At 37.3% G+C, this 20,116-nt stretch overlaps 1 long non-coding RNA gene across 1 annotated transcript in view; it reads right to left on the reverse strand.

Moving 5' to 3' along the window:
- Positions 1–19,863, reverse strand: part of LOC144246740 (uncharacterized) — a 157,968-nt gene extending 138,105 nt beyond the window's left edge. The window contains exon 1 of the long non-coding RNA XR_013340409.1: positions 19,852–19,863. This is a non-coding gene — a long non-coding RNA (uncharacterized LOC144246740). The remainder of the gene's footprint in view (positions 1–19,851) is intronic.
- Positions 19,864–20,116: the final 253 nt, after the last annotated feature.

The following is a 20,116-nucleotide window of genomic DNA, read 5'->3' on the forward strand; positions in this document are numbered from 1 at the left end:
GAACAACAGCCAACAGAAGCCAAATATCTCAGCTCTTTGCTAAATGTGGTCTGTGGAAATTCACAGAGCATTTGCCAGTTGGGAACACTGTACTAAAGATTTCTGTTTGGAGAAAACTGAAAAAGCAGGAGGAAACTCCTAACATCTACTTTTTTACTTGGTCAAAAATGTATGAAATAGATACCATGCTTTACAAGATTTGGAAGCCTTGTGACTGCTTTCTGTGAAATAATTGCTTATTGATATCTCTGTGCTCTGTCTCCCATTTCTTTTCATTTCCCCAAGAACACAAAGGATCGATCCCCAGTGTAATCAAGTTAAAATCTTCCGAGAAACGCTTGGAAACAATCTCTCAGTCACTCAACATGGAGAATGTTTTTGGGGTGAGGGGTAGATCTATCCTTATTTGTACTTTATAAGGATAATTTATGAATATTTTCCACCATAATATTTGAAAAATATGAGAACAAAGGGGATTTCCAGCAAACTGTCAGTCAAGCTTGTTGTCTGGATGCACCACCTGCAACCACTACCTTGGTGAAGGTTTGATTCAGGATGCCAGGATCCAGGCCACTATGAAGAGATGAAAAGGGAAGAGAGAACCAGAAACTAAGGAATATGGCAGGGGTCTGGCGCATGTTTTAAAAAATTGCTGCATAACAAACATGCTCTGGAGAAGCTTCTGGCAGCAGCCACAACACAGAAGCATAAGATGACCAGCAAGGAGAACATTGCCTCTGCCCAGCACACAGGAGTGGGCTCAGAGCACCACACTTAACTCAGCTGCTTCCACACAAAGAGGCAACGGGAAGTCAAAGGTCACCCTTAAAATACTCTGGAGGAATGATGAAAAGATGTTACTCATGACAAAACCAGAGCACCTTGGCTCATGCTGGGGCTAAATTGATAACATTACACACATCATGTTACATGTGGGAAATTTTAAAGTAGCTTGTAAAATCAATTTCTCTCTAAAAAACACCATTGAATTCAAAACACTTCCTATATTTCACAAACAGATTACTGCAAACACAAATATTTTTTATCTGATTACAGTTTACATTCTTCACCATTCTGAAGCAAGACATTTAGCAAGGAAAAAATTAATTTTGTGAATGATGAAATAAAAACAACCAGTTGCATTAAAAATCTAATTTAAAATTTTACACTGTGATGAAGTAGCAGAAAGGGAAAACATCTGGATGACAACTAAATTTATCCACAACTTTATATCCATTAATCTCAGGGCCTTTGAAATCTACTATAAAGTTCATCTCTGGACGTTAAGTAATTTTACTAAGAGGTAAACTGGGATACTAAGATATTTTTTCTGTCTCAAGTCTCTTAAAAAAAAAAAAAAGGAAAAAAATAATGTCAAGAAAAAAAAAAAGCAGAATGAAAGCAACAGTTTATATTCTCCTAGCTATCCGACCACACTCTCTCAGCTCTCCTTCAGCTTTATCTGAATGAAACAAAAAGGTATTTGAAGTTGTCCTCACCAAGCTACAAAATAATACATGCAGAGTTACTCCTGCCATCCCTTGTTCTCTTCCCAGTCATACAAGTACTAGACCTGCCACCACTAAGTAGATAAAGGCTGCATGATCTGTACTGGTTTCAACAACCAGAAAATCTTCCCACTGAGAAGATCCTTCCAAATTACAATAATCTTTTGTCTTTTCTTTTTTGTAAGTATTACCAAAGACAGCCAGGTACCTTCAGATCTGCAATCACCTCTGCATGACAGCACACACAAATACCCATATGTAAAAGCAACTACCCACATGCACAAAGCTAAGTCACACCATAATCTCTGCATAAAATAATCAATCATTTTTTGTTGTTTTTATTATGTTAGTAAAACACTGAAGAACTTCAGTACTGTTCCTAATGCCTGAAGATTTAGTTCTCAGGGAATACAAACAAAAATGGGCAAGGAATTCTATTTATATAAAATTTTCAATATAAGCACACAAAGATTTCCAACCTCTTTTTGATGAAATGCACCACATAGTTAACAATTAAACAAAAACTAATAAAGTGCTCCCACATTAGGCAGGAAAGCCTAGAAAGGCACATCTGTACTCTTACAGCCATTTAATAGACCAAACACTAGTCACTGCTTCAGCAAGTGGAAAAAAAGAAATCCATGCACATGTACAAATCAGAAGCTGAGAGCCACAGTGGCTGTCCAGGAATGCCAAATCCTACAGCTGACACTGCCTTTCCTCCACCATCCCAACCCAGGGATAACCCTGATCCACTTGGTCAGCTTCCCCTCTCTGTGACTGCTGGGGTATGGCATAGAGAGATAAAAATAAAATACCCTTTTCTCTTTTTCTCCACTCAGCACTGCCACTCAAATAATCACTACCTGCTAGACCTAGGTTTAATCCTAATTATGAGAAAACAAATTGTCATAATCTGAAAAAGCAATTTTACCATATTAATGCCTATTAGCTCAACAGAGCCTGTTCTCTTTTCTCAAAAAAAAAACCCAAAAAACAAACAAACAACAAAAAAAATAAGCCTAAAGACTATGGGATTTCTTAACAGCTATTTTATCACACTTTACAGCAAAAGAGTACAATGCTACAGGATGTTTCATTTTAAAAGGTGTTTTGTGGAAAAACGGTAAAGAAATTCTACATTTAATCAGCAGGGGAAAGGATTTAGAAGCTGTATGATACTATTTCAAATAACCATAATTTGCAGAAATAAAACAGATTTTTTTATTTTACCTCGATAAAGTAATCCAAACCTTTCTGAACTGTACATTGTTGAATTTTGGATTGAAGCATTGCAGCAAGAACTTTTAGTTCAGATATACAGAGATAATGAGGCTCATTTTTAATTTTCCATGTATCAGAAAGCATGATAGAGTCAAATAGTGCTGGCTAGAAATTCAGGCTGGAAGCAAGTCACAGAAACATGGCCTAGTTTGTGTACAGTCTGGTACAGTGCATGTATACAGTGTGGCCCTTTGCATTTTGAGATCATCGTTAAGTTTTATGAGCATGACAAGTCCACTAAGAAGCTGATTTTTTTTTTTTAAGAAAAACAGACACACATTTTACTTCTGAGCAGGTTGCTCTGCTCATTTTTTATACAGCCTTTCAGCCCACCATGAGGATACCGTATGATTAAATACAAAGTGATAGCTCTCATTTCTCTCTTGTTTACAGTGACGATGCCACTTTTTAAAAAACAGTTGACTTGCACTTTACATCACTCTTTCATTAGCTCATCTTGCTCCTCTACATTACCCTAGCCATTCATCACCCTGAATTGCATGCAGAAATAGTCCTAAAGTCATCTGATTTTCTATCTTCTCATACTTTTCCAGCTTCCACCACAAAACATGAGAGGTTATTCTTTTAACTGTTAAGGGGGTAGACGGGGAGAGAAGACATGGGCTCAATTCTGGTACTAACTAAATCTTTCACTCTTCTTACCCTGTAAGGGAATCACCTACTATTTTAAGGTATTTGTTTACAAGAGGCTTGTACATGGATGCTAGAAAATTAACAAGAAGTTAAAAATTATCTAAAGTGATAGGTGATGTACTTCCATCTGAAACCTATTTCTTTGGCACGAGTTAGCCCTGAAAAGGGCGAGCTCCATGCTCTGCCCTTGCTGGCCACTGGAGCTTTCAAACCTCTCAGCAGGGCAGCTGCCAGCAGAGTCAGACCGGGAGCCCAGCCTCGCCTCTCGGGCAGCCACAGCCACGCCATCACCTTCCCATCAAACACAAGAAACCCTCCCGAAGCCCCTGTCCATCTCAGTAAACATCGGAGTGAAAAGCTGCTCCCAGCCAGCCCAGCTCTCTGCAAGCAGGTCAGCAAAGGATCCAGCTGCCCACTGATGCCTCACTCCTATCCTTGCAGATGAGCTATTTGGCACCTACCCTGTCAGCCCGTGTGATTTCACATCTCTGAAGAGCTGGTTTTAGTTTTGAGATGCTCAGCCTTTTCCTCCTAAAGTCTGTCTTTACTAAAGGGGGTTTCTAATGTATATTTTGCCAGGTCTTATAAAGTATTTCAGGCAGCACCATGACTAACATTAAGAAAACACCAAGCATATACACCATGGATTCTAGCCAGGGTGGCTTGCAAGAGACAGAACGTGTTTGCAAAACTCAGCAATGTCTAACAGAAATAAAAAGATCTTTTCAAGCAGTGTTAATAAATGATGCATATTTCCTCTGTCAGCAAGCTGTATTTTCTCCTTTTAAACTTTTATGATATTCAAAAAGATATCTAAAACGTAACTCAAGTTAGAATAAATGAAAGGCCAAGGAAAATAGTGACTATAGGCAATATGGTGACTTGAAGCTCATCACAATGATGACTGCCTAAATGCAATATTTTAAAATTCAGGTGTTCTGCAACTGTTGCATATTTTTCACACTTTCAACAGCATACATTTTTAATGTATTTAGCCATTCTATAGGAATCAGAAAAATATAACTGAAGGTTATGGGATAAGTTAATTTGCATCAAAGTAACTACAGATTTCCACAGATTTTATATTGTCAGCTTTTTTCCAACAACACTATTTTAAATTTTTGGTAACATTAGTGAAAACAAAACCACACACGTAGGAGGGAATAAAGGATGGACCAGACTATCTCTTGCTGGGTTCGTATAGCCTCTACAGATGCACTTACCAACGATACAATGATCTTGATGATGCCTACATTTGCTGATTTATATTTCTTTTTCAAAGATATACACAATATTTATATATTTTTGAAATAAAAATGTATTAAATGTGTTTCTTGAGTTTTCAGAGAGATATAACAGCTACATTAATATTGACCATATTTAGAGGAAAAACCCACCAGAAAGTTATTTTTATTTGTTGCTCTTAAGGAAACTTGGAGTCAAGATCAAAGGGCACTTTGATTTGTTTGAAAGTTGTAAATGATCCATTTCCAGATTTTATAAAGTTAGTGTGCAATCTGTGAGTACTTGTGCCATAATGGAGAAGGAAGGCTCTTCAGCTTCACATGTCAATGCTGTAAACATGTAAATCTGGAAAATATTTTCCAAGCAGGCAGCCATGTGTAAAATTTACAGAACCTGTCATGAAAGCACTGCAGCTGCAGAAGTGAAAACTTCTCACTGTATCTTGAAGAATCCAGATGGGGGGATGTGAGAGAATTTTTTTTTCCACCATGGAGGGTTCCAGCTGGATTGAGTTGTTGGTGCCATCAATTTTTAGAGCAACACTTCACCAAATAATGAAACACTGATTATCCAATCACAAACAACAGAACAGAGGAATCTCTTTAAAAATAAAATAGAAAAAAATCTGAAGCTAATTACACCAGTATGTGAAAGACTGTGGGCTAATTTATGACCATTTTGAAATATGTCCAGATGTCACTGTGCTGAGACCACCAAAGTTACATTACATAAAACCAAAACCAAAAAAAAGGAAGGAAAAATACCAGTTCATAATTAAACAACAATCCAGACAGGCTATTGAAAAGCAAAAGGTACAAACCTGAGATTTGTACTATATAGATATACTATATATTCATATTGTGTATGAGGATACATACAAACATGTACATATAAGGTTATATAGAATATATACACACAATCCCACTCAGCCACAAAATCACATTCACTTTATAGTCCTTCTATGGGATCTTAGGTAAAATAAAACTCTGAGCACCTCTTCACCCAGGTGCTTTCAGCACTGCAGAGAAATGGGAGAGCAAAGCCACGTTCTGCCCTTTACAACGAGGCCTCTGCCACTCCCAGCATATTTGACAGGACAGCACCGCCACTTGCTGTAATTAGACACAAAGGAGAATTTTGGGAGGAGTGGAGAGGAGCGATATGCACACCCCACCCATTTTACTGCCCACTAACTGCTCATCTTCTTTGATGCCAGAAATAGGAACCGATATGCAGCAAAAGCCTTTGTGGCTCCTTACAGCACCACTGTACCACGCTACCCAGCAAAGGAGGTGCACTAGGAACAGTTATCAATTAAGAGCTAATTTTCACCTGAGAAAAGCTATCACAGCCACGATGTTGTTTTACATAAGTGAGAACATTATGGAAAACACACCAAGGAATCTTAAATAAAAATCACTGTTAAACCACATAGCTAAAAAGACACAATTGTCAAAGTGAAATCCAAGACCTCCCTACAATGATTCAGAAACTGTCTGGTCCTTTGATTCAAGTGCATCCCTTGACGCTGAAGCCAATTGTGGGAGATCATCTGTGCCAACCATCTTTTAAAATCTCCAAAAGAGCTGCAGTATTTGCTTTCTATTTATAGATATATTAAAAACTTCTTAGGATATATTTAAAAATTATATGTATAAACTACCAGATGGCACAGAAAACAATGACAATTTGATGAATATAGAAACCAATGCAACTATTTCTACCACTGGTATGTAATATTTGTGATATGCAATATTCTGATATAATAATATACACTATTTCAAAATGAAATCTGCACTTAAATGCCAATATCCTCTCCTTCTGGCTTCTCACTTTATGACACTAACATAGGATCTCATTCACCAAGCCAATTGAAATTTTAATAAAAGAAAGCTGGAGTTTCTAATAAACTCCCGCAGCGAGGAGATAATACTAAACATCTTTAGCAGCATGCTGTTTTTTATTATTATTTTAGCTGTATATTAATATGCTAGTATTTGTAAACTCTCTAGTGTCACCAGATTTATTTCAAAAGGCTTTTCCGCATTATTCTTTAGTGAGTAGCGTGTGTGACAATGAAATAATTTCAGTGGGTTTTTACTATACAGATGTATAAACTGAAGAAAATACATCTTACCTTAAAAAGGACACTTTCAATATTACTTACTTGCCATTTGGGAAGATGGTATATTGAATTTTCTTGTTAAGGGTAAAATTTTAACAGGAAGACTGGCAGAGCTCACTGTGTGAAGATTTATTACCAATTTTGATATGGATAAATACACGTGCTTTGTCCTGCCTCGGTGCTGCCTGCACAGCCAGGTGAAATGTGCACAGGATAAGGTGTCCAAGCACTGGCCAGGACCCACAATTGCTCCCAGCCTGCAGCAGGCCAGGTAGTTTAAAGAACAATTGCTTTAAGCACTTTTTCAGACCTTATCAGCTTACTTGCAGTCCTACAAAAGCTTCCACCAAAGAAGCACTGGAAGGCATCACAGCCTAGACCCAAATTTTTGCTTTCCATCCTGGCAGCAAAGAGCCTTTTCCTATGGGATCCAGGCTCCTGGTGTGCTCAGCTCCTTTCCTGTCCCATAGGCTTCCAGGAGTTTAATGCCACTGGCATCAGTGGTTGCAACAGACCCCAAAAAGCCTTTGAAATCGATCCCAAAATGGCTCTTTGTCCTCAGAAAATGTTAGGGTAAGACATCTAGGAATCAAATTCTCCCCTCTTTTCAGCATGAAGTCTGTCTACAGTGCTTAATTCAAGCAGGTTGCCTCAAGTATTTGTGTGGCAAATCAATTAGCAGCATGTTTAACAACATATATATAAAACCTTGTACTAATTTTCATAGATATTAAATTTAGCTTTCAGATGCTGAAAACACACATATGCAACCTTCTTATCTCTTTTCAGGATAATGGCTGTAATTTTCAATGACAAAAAAAATTAGTTATTTGATTCCTAAACTGCCTCTACACTACCATTAATTCATTATCTCTTCCATTTTATTAGTTATGTTCTCAAACTCTACAGTGCACAAACATTAATTTGAACAGTAACCTACCCTTAAAATGCCAAAGTTTGTATTAATTTTGGCAACTTTAAAAAAAATGCATTCATTGGCTTGCAAATGAAATGTATTCATACGAAAAAATTCCTCCCATACGCTGAAGCAGCTCATCATTAACATTCAAGGAATGTGAACAGAGGCTTCATAGAAAACCATTAAAATATAAGGCAGCTTTCAGCCTATTTTAAGAATTTCAGAGAAATTTTGCATTCTCCTTCCCATGATGCCATGGTGATGTCAGGCTGCATTTCAAATAAAATGACAATGAAATAATTTCATTTCCGTGCAATGTGCAAAAAAAAAAAAAAAAAAAAAAGTCAATTTTTCTCTTGGCAAACTGAAGTCTGAAGTAATTAAGCACTGCTGTGTGGGTGGCAGCTTCTTCTCTGAAGTCAGCCTGAGATAATTACCACGTTAAAGTCAAAACATCATGTGCTTTGCTGATAGATAGATGGATGGAGAGATTGGGCATCTATTAAATGATCCATTTTGTTATGCTCCCTGGGAAATGTGCCATTGATGCCAATTAAAAATATATATTCCAAGTATTTCTAAGCGATAAAACTTCTATTCAGTAAATTGAATTTATTATTTACTGATCATGAAGTACTTAAAGACATAAAAATCTGGACAGATAAAATCTAGAACTATATACTTTATGAAGTTTACAAGCCCCTCATTACCCGATTACCAGTCACAAAATGATATAATATAATACCACTTTCAACTAAGATACTAAGCTATTTCCACATAAAATCCCTAAATAAGGTGGAAATACAATAGATAAAAATTATCTTAGATTTCTAAATTCACACATATTCTACTGCATAACAAAGGTCTCTTCCAATGTTAACAATAAACTCTCTCTCAGCATATATTTATAATTAAATGTCTTCAAGTCTACATTTTTGGTGTCAGAAAAGTAAATGGACCAAAACTAAGGCATACCAGCAATGATTAATCGGTGCCATTTGTTGAGATGCCTCACAGCGAGGCTTAGCATGATAAAAACACCAAAAGAATTCCAGGTGTAACAGGTTTTACACACTCGTTACCAACACTGTCTTTAGTGCCTACTCCCATCGTCCATCAGTGAAATGTTTCCACTATCAGGATGTGAAGGAAATGCTTCCCTTAATATTTAAAGGGAGCAGGTTTTATGCATTGGATTTGGATTTCACTTGCAGGAATTCCAACCACATCCCCCTGCACCAATACCAGTTTAGGTGCTACTGGAACACATTTGTGTCATGCTTTAATAACCAAGGGCTAAAGGCAAGGGTTTGCTATCAGAAGCATTACAAAAAGAAACGACTTTCCATTCTACCTCCTCTGCAGGTTATGTTTGATCTCATTTAAATGCTTTGAATAAGATTTACTCTTCACTGTTGCTATGATAAAGGTCATAGAACTGAAACTGTGTCTTTTTAAAATTAAGGACAGGAATTTCTGAGACTTTGAAGAAGGTTTTTTTCATATTCACCAAACATAAATGAATGTCATAAAGAAAAACATGTAATAATAAAATGCTAGTAAGTTTTCTCAGCAAGAAATAAAAACAATCAATATTTTATCACTAATATTAGATTTAGGTCTTGCTCTAAAGCACCTTGCTCAAGGTACTCAGATTCCACAGAGGCCAGCATTTGAGTAAGCCCAGTATTTGTGTTACTGTTGACAGAAAACTCTGACAGACAATCTTAAGACCTTTCTGTTTAACAGATTTAAGCTAAAATCCCAGGCTGAGTGAAGATTTAAAATTATCCTGAGAAAAGTTTAAGAATCTGTAAGGGCTCAGCTTCACAGCAACTATAATCCAAATATATGATTTGCAACAGCAGAATTTATTCAGAGTTTGCATAATATTTTCAACAGACAATTTTCAATACCAGCATAATTCAATTTTTAATGTGTTCCTAAAACATGTAGCTTTCATCATACTAACATGCACATATCTTTCCCAGCTCTTAGGAGATATTAAGCACAATGGCACAGAGCTACGAGAATTAAAAAGAATCTACATGTTAAAAAAAAGTGAAAAAAGGGTTCTGTAAAATAGTATAAGGAGGGAAGACTCCCAGCCTCAGACTTAGCAAAATTTCTTTCATTCTCCATAAACACAGCAGTCTTGACACCAGGCCTCTGGAAAATAATCCTGTAGCATACTATAAAGGCAAGCACAGACATCATGCAATTATTCTCAAAGCAAGGCTACTTCATCTCTAACAAAGCTTGAGCCCTGGTTTCACATCCCCCAGCTGTCTCCACGCAGGGATGGGGGTGGTGGGTGCACAGACACCTCCACAGGTGTGCAGAACAGCCCAGGAAGAAGCCAGGTTTGCAAAGCCTTCCCAGAGTACAGTGAAGACAGAGATCTGGACAGTTCTAAATCAGAGAACTACTTGCTCTCTTGAACAGGCTCATTTTCTTTTTCTTTAAGCACAGCTATTCATCAGTTATTTGAAGTGCTATATTATATGGTTTTAGAACAAATGTAATATGTATTTGCTAAATCATCACCATAACTGATATGAGGACCTTTATAGTGCCTGCACAAGTATTCGTTCCTACAGCATTCTGCCACTGAAACATCTTTTTTTAAATGCAGAAATACTTTCCATTTGTAGAGAAGGACACCAAGGCTCAAAGAAATAGGATAATTTGTCAACTGTCATAAAAGGAAAGTCAGTGCATGAAGCAGGCAGACAGCAGAAGTGTCCTAAATACCAACATCCATGACCTCTTCCAACCTTGGGCCAGGGTTCCTTCCCTCATTTATCCACCTGACACCCCTCCACAGTCACACCAGCTAAGTGAACAGCTCAGCAGATCCAAGGATCTCTTTGTGAGTGTTGCAGAGCACAGACATGTAACTTCCTCAGCTGCCACAGGCACAATTTTACTTTATTCTGTCTTACAGTGCAACACCTTTTCACAGAGGATAACTTCACAAAACAGAGAATTCTCCAAAAACCCAGGGATCAATTTCAACCATGGCAGTGGAAATTCAGGACAAGTAACAGGTTACCAGGTACTAACTTGCCTCTAGCACATAACTAACCATTTCAGGGTTGAATAAGAGATGAGAAAAGTGAGGCAACAGATGTTGCATGTCCAGGCTGAAGACTGAAGAAATTCTCCTGCAAACTAAAGGGGAAGACCAAGAGCAAAACGCACATGGCAAGAAAAATTGAGAACTTCAACTGAATGTACTTTTACAATAACCAACATTGTACATTATTAGTTCTATTTAGGATAGCAACACTACAGGTGTTCAGGAGAGTGTTACTTTGTTTTGTTACTTGCAATTATGTTTTGTTGTAACCCATAAATCTGTCAAAACAAAGAAAGCAATTAGGAATTTCCACATGAACAGGCAAGGCTGCTCCTTCCCACACAAATGGTGCAAGTAAACACCTTAACCCATGTGCCTGGTGGGGATTAGGCACCGAAACCTCCTCCTGCCTACTGCTGCCAAGTTTTGTGCTGCTCCATGTGTAACACTTTTATGCCAATTATCAAATGAATGGATTTGCAGTTACAAATGATCTGCATATTAACTAAGAACTTTACTACAGACAAGAGCAATAAGCAATAAGAGAAGTTCAAAAAAAATTTAAAAAAAAAACATATGAGAGAGGAACATATGCTTATTACAGAAAATTTAAGAGCAAGAGGTAGCTGCAAGGAAAATGTCTCGAGGGGAAACCGAGGTACAGTCAAAGGTCTGTCACCATCACCGTCCCTCTCATGAACAAAGTCCCTGTTTGTCCTTGGTGCCTTGTCTTCTCCCCTTGCAACTTCCAGGGGAGCAGCAAGAGGAAGAGCAGCAAGAAGTGGCCATATGGCTCCCAGCACACCAGGCATCAGTGAGCTCCCGATGGCAGGCTGCAGGGATGGCAAAGCAGCCAGCTCATGAGTTCCCTGCCACAGACAAAATGCAACTTTCTGGCAGCACAGCTGCAGGAACAGAAAAGTGATTATTTTGCTATTGACAAAAAATAATACATATGAAAACGTGTGCAAATTTTAAAAACCTGACAGCCTGGGAGCAAGGAAGGGAAGGGGCTTGAAGGCAGTAAGAGGCCAGATACAGAGGGATAAACAGAAAAATGTTGCTTTGCATCCATTTTCTGGGTATTTTTGAAAATTTCAGTTGTTAAATAGAAATGCATAGCCAGGTAGAATAGGTAGTTTCATCCATTTATAGAAAGATCCATATCAGTTCAGACAGTCAAATTTTAATTTCAAAACATTTTAATAGTTAAAAAAACTGGACTCAATACAATTCTATTTCTTACAATTAGCAGTTAAAAAATCTCAGTTAAAAAAGTATTTAATTTTGATGACTAAAATTTAGCTTTTCCCTTGCCATAAATAAGGAAAGTGCTCAGAAATGTTTAGAAGTACTGTATCTTTTGTATAGTACAAGGCACAATATTTGTATTCTTGAAGACAGAGTGACATCTAAAGGGATTCTGAAATACTCAAATTTTGCACACAGAATCTAAACTGACAAAGTCAAGGGCATATCATATTTTTGAAAACTGATGAGTTTTCAGGTTTGCTGTGGTTGATTGTCCCAAGTAACCATGAAAAGAGGATCAAATTCCAATTTTAATGACATGCCTCAGGGTGCCCTCAGGACAACTGCCATTTTTATCTTAGATTCTTCAGGTCCTCAGTGAACAAAAGAGGGAAATCAGCTTTGAATGGATTCCTTGCACTGTTGTCAAAACTAATCCAACTGTTCTAAATATCTATATCCTAAAATATTTTCTTACAGCAGTTCTTATGAACCTGAAGTATTAAGAAAGCAGAATATGTAAATGGCATTTTTAGCTGCCAATTCTCCAAGCAGATCCCATATTTCCTAACCAACAAGTATTATAACTAGTCTTTCATAATTGGAACCTCTCTCCAATACACTCACACACACACAAATTAAAATCAAAATACAGTATCTATGTCTAGTTTTGGGAGCCAGGGTGGTATTTCCATGCATACAAATATTTCCACCATATGTTAGAAATATTTCTTAAATTATATCTTTCTGTATATATTCCTGAACATTAAAACCAATTTAGGATTAAAAAAAAAATCAACATCAGTTTATAATATCAAAGACAACAGTGCAGCAGAAATGTGCAGCCTGCATGTGGTAATGATGAATTAGGTACCTTGACAATGGGCCTTTATTTCATTTTCCCGTTAAGCATCTTCCTGAACTAACAGCGGAAAAAAAAAACCTACATTAAAAAAATATTTTCCCCTCTTGAGCTGAAATCATAGTAAACTCTTGTGAATTTCTTTCTAGGAACTTGCCCCAATGAACTACTTAAATGTGGATCAGCAGCAAAGCACTAGCAAGTCGACTTAACTCCTTCTGGCTAAAAAGAATTTACCTCAGCTTTGAAGACACCTATTTACTAAAGGAGAAAAAAAAATATTTCATTGGCAAAAACAAAACAGTCATAGCAAACTTATGTTAGGACAACAGCACCAAAAACAGCTCTGGAAACCTATTCAAAAGAATTTATGTATCAATTGTAGGCAAGTGGGTTCTTCTGCCTTAATCATACAATCACATAATTGATTTAGTTTTCTGGTTTGTTGTTTGATTTTTTTTAAATAAACTCAGTTATGCTAAACTTTACCACAACTACAGTATTCCCTTTTCAAGTCAGAAGTAGTTGGCAAGGCTAATGTAAAACAAAAAGTGGGACCTGAGGCACTCAGACAATAAATAATGACAGATCCTTTCAGCAAGTCTTAATCAAGGAGATTAAAGCAACATGTAACTCTAGATGCATGTTAATAAAACAAGTGGTGAAAAATAATAAATGGAACATACAGAAAGATACATATCTCTGTGCTTCAATTACTCTTTGTGAACATTGTCTTTTTTCTTCCTCCCCCAGCACTTTCAAACATATTGTAACTGACAATTTTTTGATGATTTTCAAAAGAAGAGTTCACATAAAGAGGAACATTTGAGTTTTTCTTTAAAATAATTTTTTTAATCCAGTACCATTTTTTTTGTAATATATTTAAAATGGCCTGTGGTTTGTGCTGGTTTTGGGCCCCATTCAGATCCTGACCAACTTCCCAGGGTGATGCAGGTTCTCATCACCCCATCTGCTACAATACTGATAAGAATTCCCAGACAGGCAGACACGGCTGTAAAACCTTGAAGAGAGAACAGAATTAGAATGGTCTTTATTAGACCATGGATCAGTGTCTATAGCTGCAAAGAAATTCATTTGCCCTATATCTACAATGCAGTTTGAACTTTTCCTTCGTTTGGTAAAGCACATCAAGTCTGATTTAACAATTCTCTTTGTGGCTTTGCTTTTCTGTCTACAGCTTCATATATTTACAAAAGGATAGATACATGGAGACTTCTGATAAAGTATAAAAACTAACTATCACTATACATGCTTGTATACAATTGAAGAAAACAGTATTAATATAAAGAACAAGTTATAAAAGTCTCTCTGCACATTAAGGTCATGACAATGTCAGCTGCTAGCATTTTATAAGTCATGCTCATTTATTGCACTAAGGAAAAATACAAACCTCATTCTGCATTAAGAAAGTAGCCTTTAGCTCTCCAAGAAATATTGTGAAAGCAAAAGCTGATATCCACAAAGCTGAATGAGAATGGTTATGAACTGCTTACAAGTAGCACACACTGCAAAATTCACCTGCTGTGACATACTGACATGACATTTCATTCCTGAAGTATTCCAAGTTAATAACATTCACAAGCAAAACAAAAGTTCTGTTTGTTTGGCAGCAGCAAACTGGAGTCTGGATAGAGAACTGCACTGCACGGGGAGAGGTGCTCCCAGATCACCTCCTCTGAACACTTCCATGTGGAATCAGAAGCAAGCAAGGAACAGAAAGCAGAGCAACCCAGATCTGATCCAGCTCAGTGGCACGGAGAGGGTTCCTGGCTCCCCGTAGGTCACACAGCTTTACCTTGAGTCCACAAAGGTAACACAGGGCTCATCTAATAGAGGAAAAGAAACAGCCATGTGGGCAATGCAAAATGCATTGACATTGCATTGCATATACAGATTGAGGATATTTTTTCCAATTCAGAACTTTAGTTTGGAATAATCACTTTTTTTCTTTGATTATTCTTTCTCTATTAAAATGTAAAGGTATTAAGTTGCTATGGGGTAGATCAACTGGTGCTCCTGTTTTGATTTTTATGAGCATGTCTGCAGGAAAGTATCTACCCCTAATTCCTTGCAATTACTGAATTCTGAAAAGCAAAAAAATTAGCCACAGGGTTGTTCTTTTAATCAAACATTCTTTAACCAGATGTGGGATTTTTTTTTTCATTTAATTTATTATATATGCATATATTTAGCAATGCTTTTGTAAAGGTTAAAAAGTCCAAAAAAATAATATATTCAGTTCACAGTAGAATGAGACCCAGGCACAAAATCTCCAATATTCAGCTATTACTCCTACAGCTTACACATGTATCAGTTTCAGAAGAAGGAAAAGAAAAAGTTCAAATAACAAAATAATTGATTAGGCAACAAAGGAACATAGAAAATGAGACAACAGCAAAAAATAAGTAAATATACCCGAGAACATCTCTTGTGTGCATGGAAGCAGAAACAAACTTCATTTTTTTGTGAATGTCTAGTCTAGTTTTCTCCCCTGAGCACTCTGCTGCCACAGTATCTCCCCCTTCCCCAATTTTTCTAGATAAATATTCACATTATAAATTACCTAGAGCCAGGAAGAACTACTCAGTTCCTTCCAGCTACACATCCCTGAGTCTGGATGTGCAGAGAGAGTGGGCAACAAGGACAGGCATGCAAAATCATTATACTTAGAAATATTTGAAGAAATGAGACAGACACTCTTTGCTCAATCTCCCTCTGCTTCTGCTCGGTATGTGCTGTGTTCTTGGAGCATAAAGAGAGAAAAGCAGAGGCAGAGGGTAGTCACACATTTAATTCATGCTCCAAACAGCCACAGCACTCACTGCCCCGGCACGCTCCTGCCCTGTCCTTCTGGAGGGACACCCAGGAGCAGGACACAGGTAAGGACAATGTCCAGCCACTGTCAGAGCCACAGACCCTCTTCCTAAATATCCAAGATATTTTTACCTCTCATCTTGATGCATAATTAAATAAACAGAACTATCAGGAAGGGCTGTGAGAAAGCCATAACAAAACACCATACGACAAATGATAAATGATGGTCATCATGGAAGGTCTCCAAGCCAGAGACATCCCAGTTAGACAAAGAACTTTTCTAACACAGAGGACGAAGGTGCCACATTTCTCCCAATTCTGTGTGGAGCTCAGTTCAGTTAGTCATCCCACATCAAACACAAAAAAAAATGTAATTTTGAAATCAAGCTACACTCCAACAATTAATTTAATAGTAATGGGTTAAAAGGGTATATTAGAAAAATTCAAATTTACCAGTATAACTTGTTTGTAACTATATTAAATTTGAAGTACAAGATAGATGCTTCTAACTTCTCAATTAAATAAAAGGAGTAGTGATTAAGTGATGACAGTAATTTACATAAGATTTTTTTCCTAGAATTTCATGCAGCTCTTTTTATGGTAGGCTCTGTAACTCTGATGTTTACAGATCAAGAGAAAAGTTAACCAAAACCAGCTATTCAAGTATTCCTAATCCTAAAGCTTGTTTTAAATTACATATGTATTTCAATTCACATGCTCACTCATTGAAAATTGAGATCCCAACATGTTACTCTGACATTTCAGACAATCCAAGAAAAAGACATGAACACAGCTCTTTAGGAACACCTCCATATAGGAAATAGACTGGAAAAGACCACCTAGATTATTTAGTGATTGCTGTAACACCATACAGATACATGGCACATGATGGGAAGAACTTTTCATTTCCAGTTTAATTGCAGATCAGTCATATATTCTGGTATTTCAACACTGCCATTCAAGTTCCATAACTTCCTTCTTTTGTCATAAGATTGGCTCTCCACTACCCTTAGCACTCCAGAAGGATTCTCTCACCTGTCCTACACTGAATTTAGCATTCTTGAAAAGGGCTGATCAACAATGTACATTAGTTTTATTACTTATTTCCTACTGAAAATGTAACAATGCAAAATCTGATGACTACTATGACCTCTGTAATTGTTTACAATGTCAGTACCCCACAGATACCCCTGCAACTGATCCACATGTCTGTAATTTTCTTTTCATTTTTTCCCTTTTCTATAATCTCTTTATTTTTAAGCCTTTCAATATTAAAGCAATCTGATGTCAAAAGAAGAGCATTTTATATCTGAATGCTAGGCCAGGGCTCCTTTTCCCTGTGAAGACAATCGGCATGGAGAGGTAAGGAAGGAACTCAATGACCAAATATAAAAGGCTTTTAACTGGAGGGGAGGGTGGGAGGGAGAAAAAAACCAAAACAAAACAAAAAATCAAACCAGCAAAAAAACTACCCACAACTGTATAAGAAACTTTGGCACTATATTAAAGAGATTATCTAAGAAATCATTTTTAATATCAGAGGTTTCCAATGCACAGCTTTCACTATATATAGTGTAGTGCTAGAATACACTAGCTTTGTCAATGCTTTTCTTTCAGAAGCCAGCTCAGATCTTCAGAATTACAGTATCCTCCAGCCAAATTCCTCATATTAACTACCTGCTAGTAAATAGAGCCTTTCTGTATTAATAAAGGATATTTCTATTCACCATCCCCACCCACTTGCAGGCATTATAGCAGTGGTTTTTGTCTCTTCTGAAAAATATATCAATAGGAAAACTCCAAAGCTCACCCCCTACCCTCCAATCTCTTTCACTGTTAAGAATTGAGAAAATTGCTTTATGTAAAAAGTCTGGAGTATTCCCTCTTGTTGAGAAAAACAGAATATAGATAAAAGTTCATCTGCCATAAAAAAGAAGGATGGTCAAGACAAAGTGTGCTTTGTGAACAGCAAGCTTCAGTGGCCCTCTGAATGGGGAATGGCCCTTCCCAAGGTTGGAAGGCATCCTTTTTCACTGTGGGTGATCCAGGATTAATCTCAAGCAAAGTAGTAATGATTACAAATTACAGACCAATTTCTATCTTTCCTGCTGTGACAAAGATTACTGAAAAATTGGTTCACTCTCCAATGATGAGCTGTCCAACATTGTGCACACTAAAATTACACAGAACCACTGTCCAGATTTTTGGCCCCTGATGGAATTCAAATGGCCCTAGAAACATGACTGGTAGTTTCTTCAAGCACACAGATCTACAGCCACATTTCTGGCCCTGTGATCATGAATTCCAAAGCCTTGCAGAATTTCCTTCTTTTTAGTTTTACTTTTTCCTGGTTTTTTTAACATTATACTATAGCAATGAAATGCCAGCTAATGTGCTCAAATTGTGGGACTAGTCCTCAACAGGTGCTTCCTCCATTTGCTTTTTTGCAATGTTCAGGTGGGTCTGGGAGAAACAAAACTAAGAATGTTTCATTTCATGTTTAAATTCATTTCAGAGTGTAGCTCTTGGCAGTTAGGTCTATTCATAGAACCCCATAATGGAACCATATTTGTTTCTGCATTGAAAGAGATGAATAGTACCTCCTCCAAGGAGAAGACAGATACTGAAAGGTTGAAAGGATGGAATGGAATATACAAAAACTTCAATAAGAACAACACACAAAACACACTTCTTTAGAAACAGGTCTTACTAGTCTGAAATAAGGTTCTGGATTCTATGATGCTCCAATCTCTATTCTAACTGGTTTATATATTGTTACCCTTGGTTGTTTGAAATATGTTTTACAAGCTATGGGGCTTTTTGAGTCACAGAAAAATAAGAGCAAAATTCTCCCACAGAAAAGAGAAGTCTCTCAGCCAGCTGGAGAGAACGGAAGGCAGATCATATAAACAAGAACAATTGAACACATCTGATCACCCTAGCACCAGCTGAATTCAGAAAAACATACTATAAAAAGCAGGTCTAGACACAAATAATGAGCTAGCAGGTCAACATTTGAAATGGTGAGCCAGTAGCAGGATGGGGCAGCAGCCTAGGGATGAACACATCTTTGCCAGAACCAGCATCTTCCAGTTGAAAATTTTAAAGCACTTTAAGAAGAGCAGTAAAGCATTATTCTCTCCAGTTTATGAATAAGCAAACAAGAATGGTAAGGCAGCTTACTCAATGTCACACAATAAGATGTAAAGAGGGAAGAAGCAGACCCCAGGTCTCCTGATCACAAAATCTGTCCATTTCATTTAATGAACTTGCCTCCCAGATGCAGAGAGATACTATAGTGCCTTAGGGCAAATCCAGATTTTCATAACTAAGCAGAATCTGAATCCAAATGGATAAGTAATTGCATCCTAAGTAAAACTCTTACTTAAGATATAAAAATGAAAAAATGTTCTTTTAAACGTCAAACAGTTTGGAAAAAGACTTTTGTTCAGCAAAAGAAAGGAGTTTACCTTCCTCTCACCCTCTACAATCTCAGTATATACATTCAAGATGAGCTACTAATTTGGGCACTTGAAATTTTATAAATTATGGAAGATGCAGTAAACTGGAAGCATGGGAAATCTGGGGAGTGTGAAGCATAAATAAATGGGCACTTTCAACATTAGTGCAATTAGAAACATCTTCAAGAGTGGCACAGTGGACTGGGCAGGTGAGTCCTAATATGGAAATACACAGGAGGAAGTCAGAAAAAAGTTGCAGGATAATTTCCAATCCACATTTCATGGGTAACCCTGTACTTGCAAAAGGCGTCAGTACTGTTAATAGTCAAGAGATATTAAGGCAAGAGTGAGCACAAAGGAGAGCAGAAGGCAAAGCATGATGCTGTCCACAGCACAGCACTTGTTCAGCACTGCCGCCAGCAGAACTGCAAAGACTGGAAAAATACTGCTCTAATTTCATTTGGCCCACTTAAAGATTTGGAGGAAACAGAAATACAGCTTTATTTAATGTTCTAAACTGCTCTCTGTGTATGAGGAGATTGGACAGCCATGCCAGTTTGTGTTCAATCTGCACATTATGTTTATGTGAGCTTACATCTTTTTAATGCAGCACGGTTACACTTACAGCAGTTTGCAGCTTCCCCAGGAAACCATTGGAAATGGGACCTGTGCCCAACTGTTTTTATCCTAGTTAAGTAAATAAATGAAATATGCTAATTAGCACCCTATTAGTTCACAGCAGGGAGTAATCCAGGGTACTTTTATTGGAAATTATTCTGTCATTCAGGAAGCTGCTCTGTAACAGAATGCAAACTGGTCCAATTTCCTCTTTTTACCAACAGTGGATGTCATCCAAATAATGGAGATGCCACTAAGTACAATATGTAGGA

Source organism: Lonchura striata, chromosome 9, assembly GCF_046129695.1.
Source record: "Lonchura striata isolate bLonStr1 chromosome 9, bLonStr1.mat, whole genome shotgun sequence".
Classification (NCBI taxonomy): domain Eukaryota; kingdom Metazoa; phylum Chordata; class Aves; order Passeriformes; family Estrildidae; genus Lonchura; species Lonchura striata.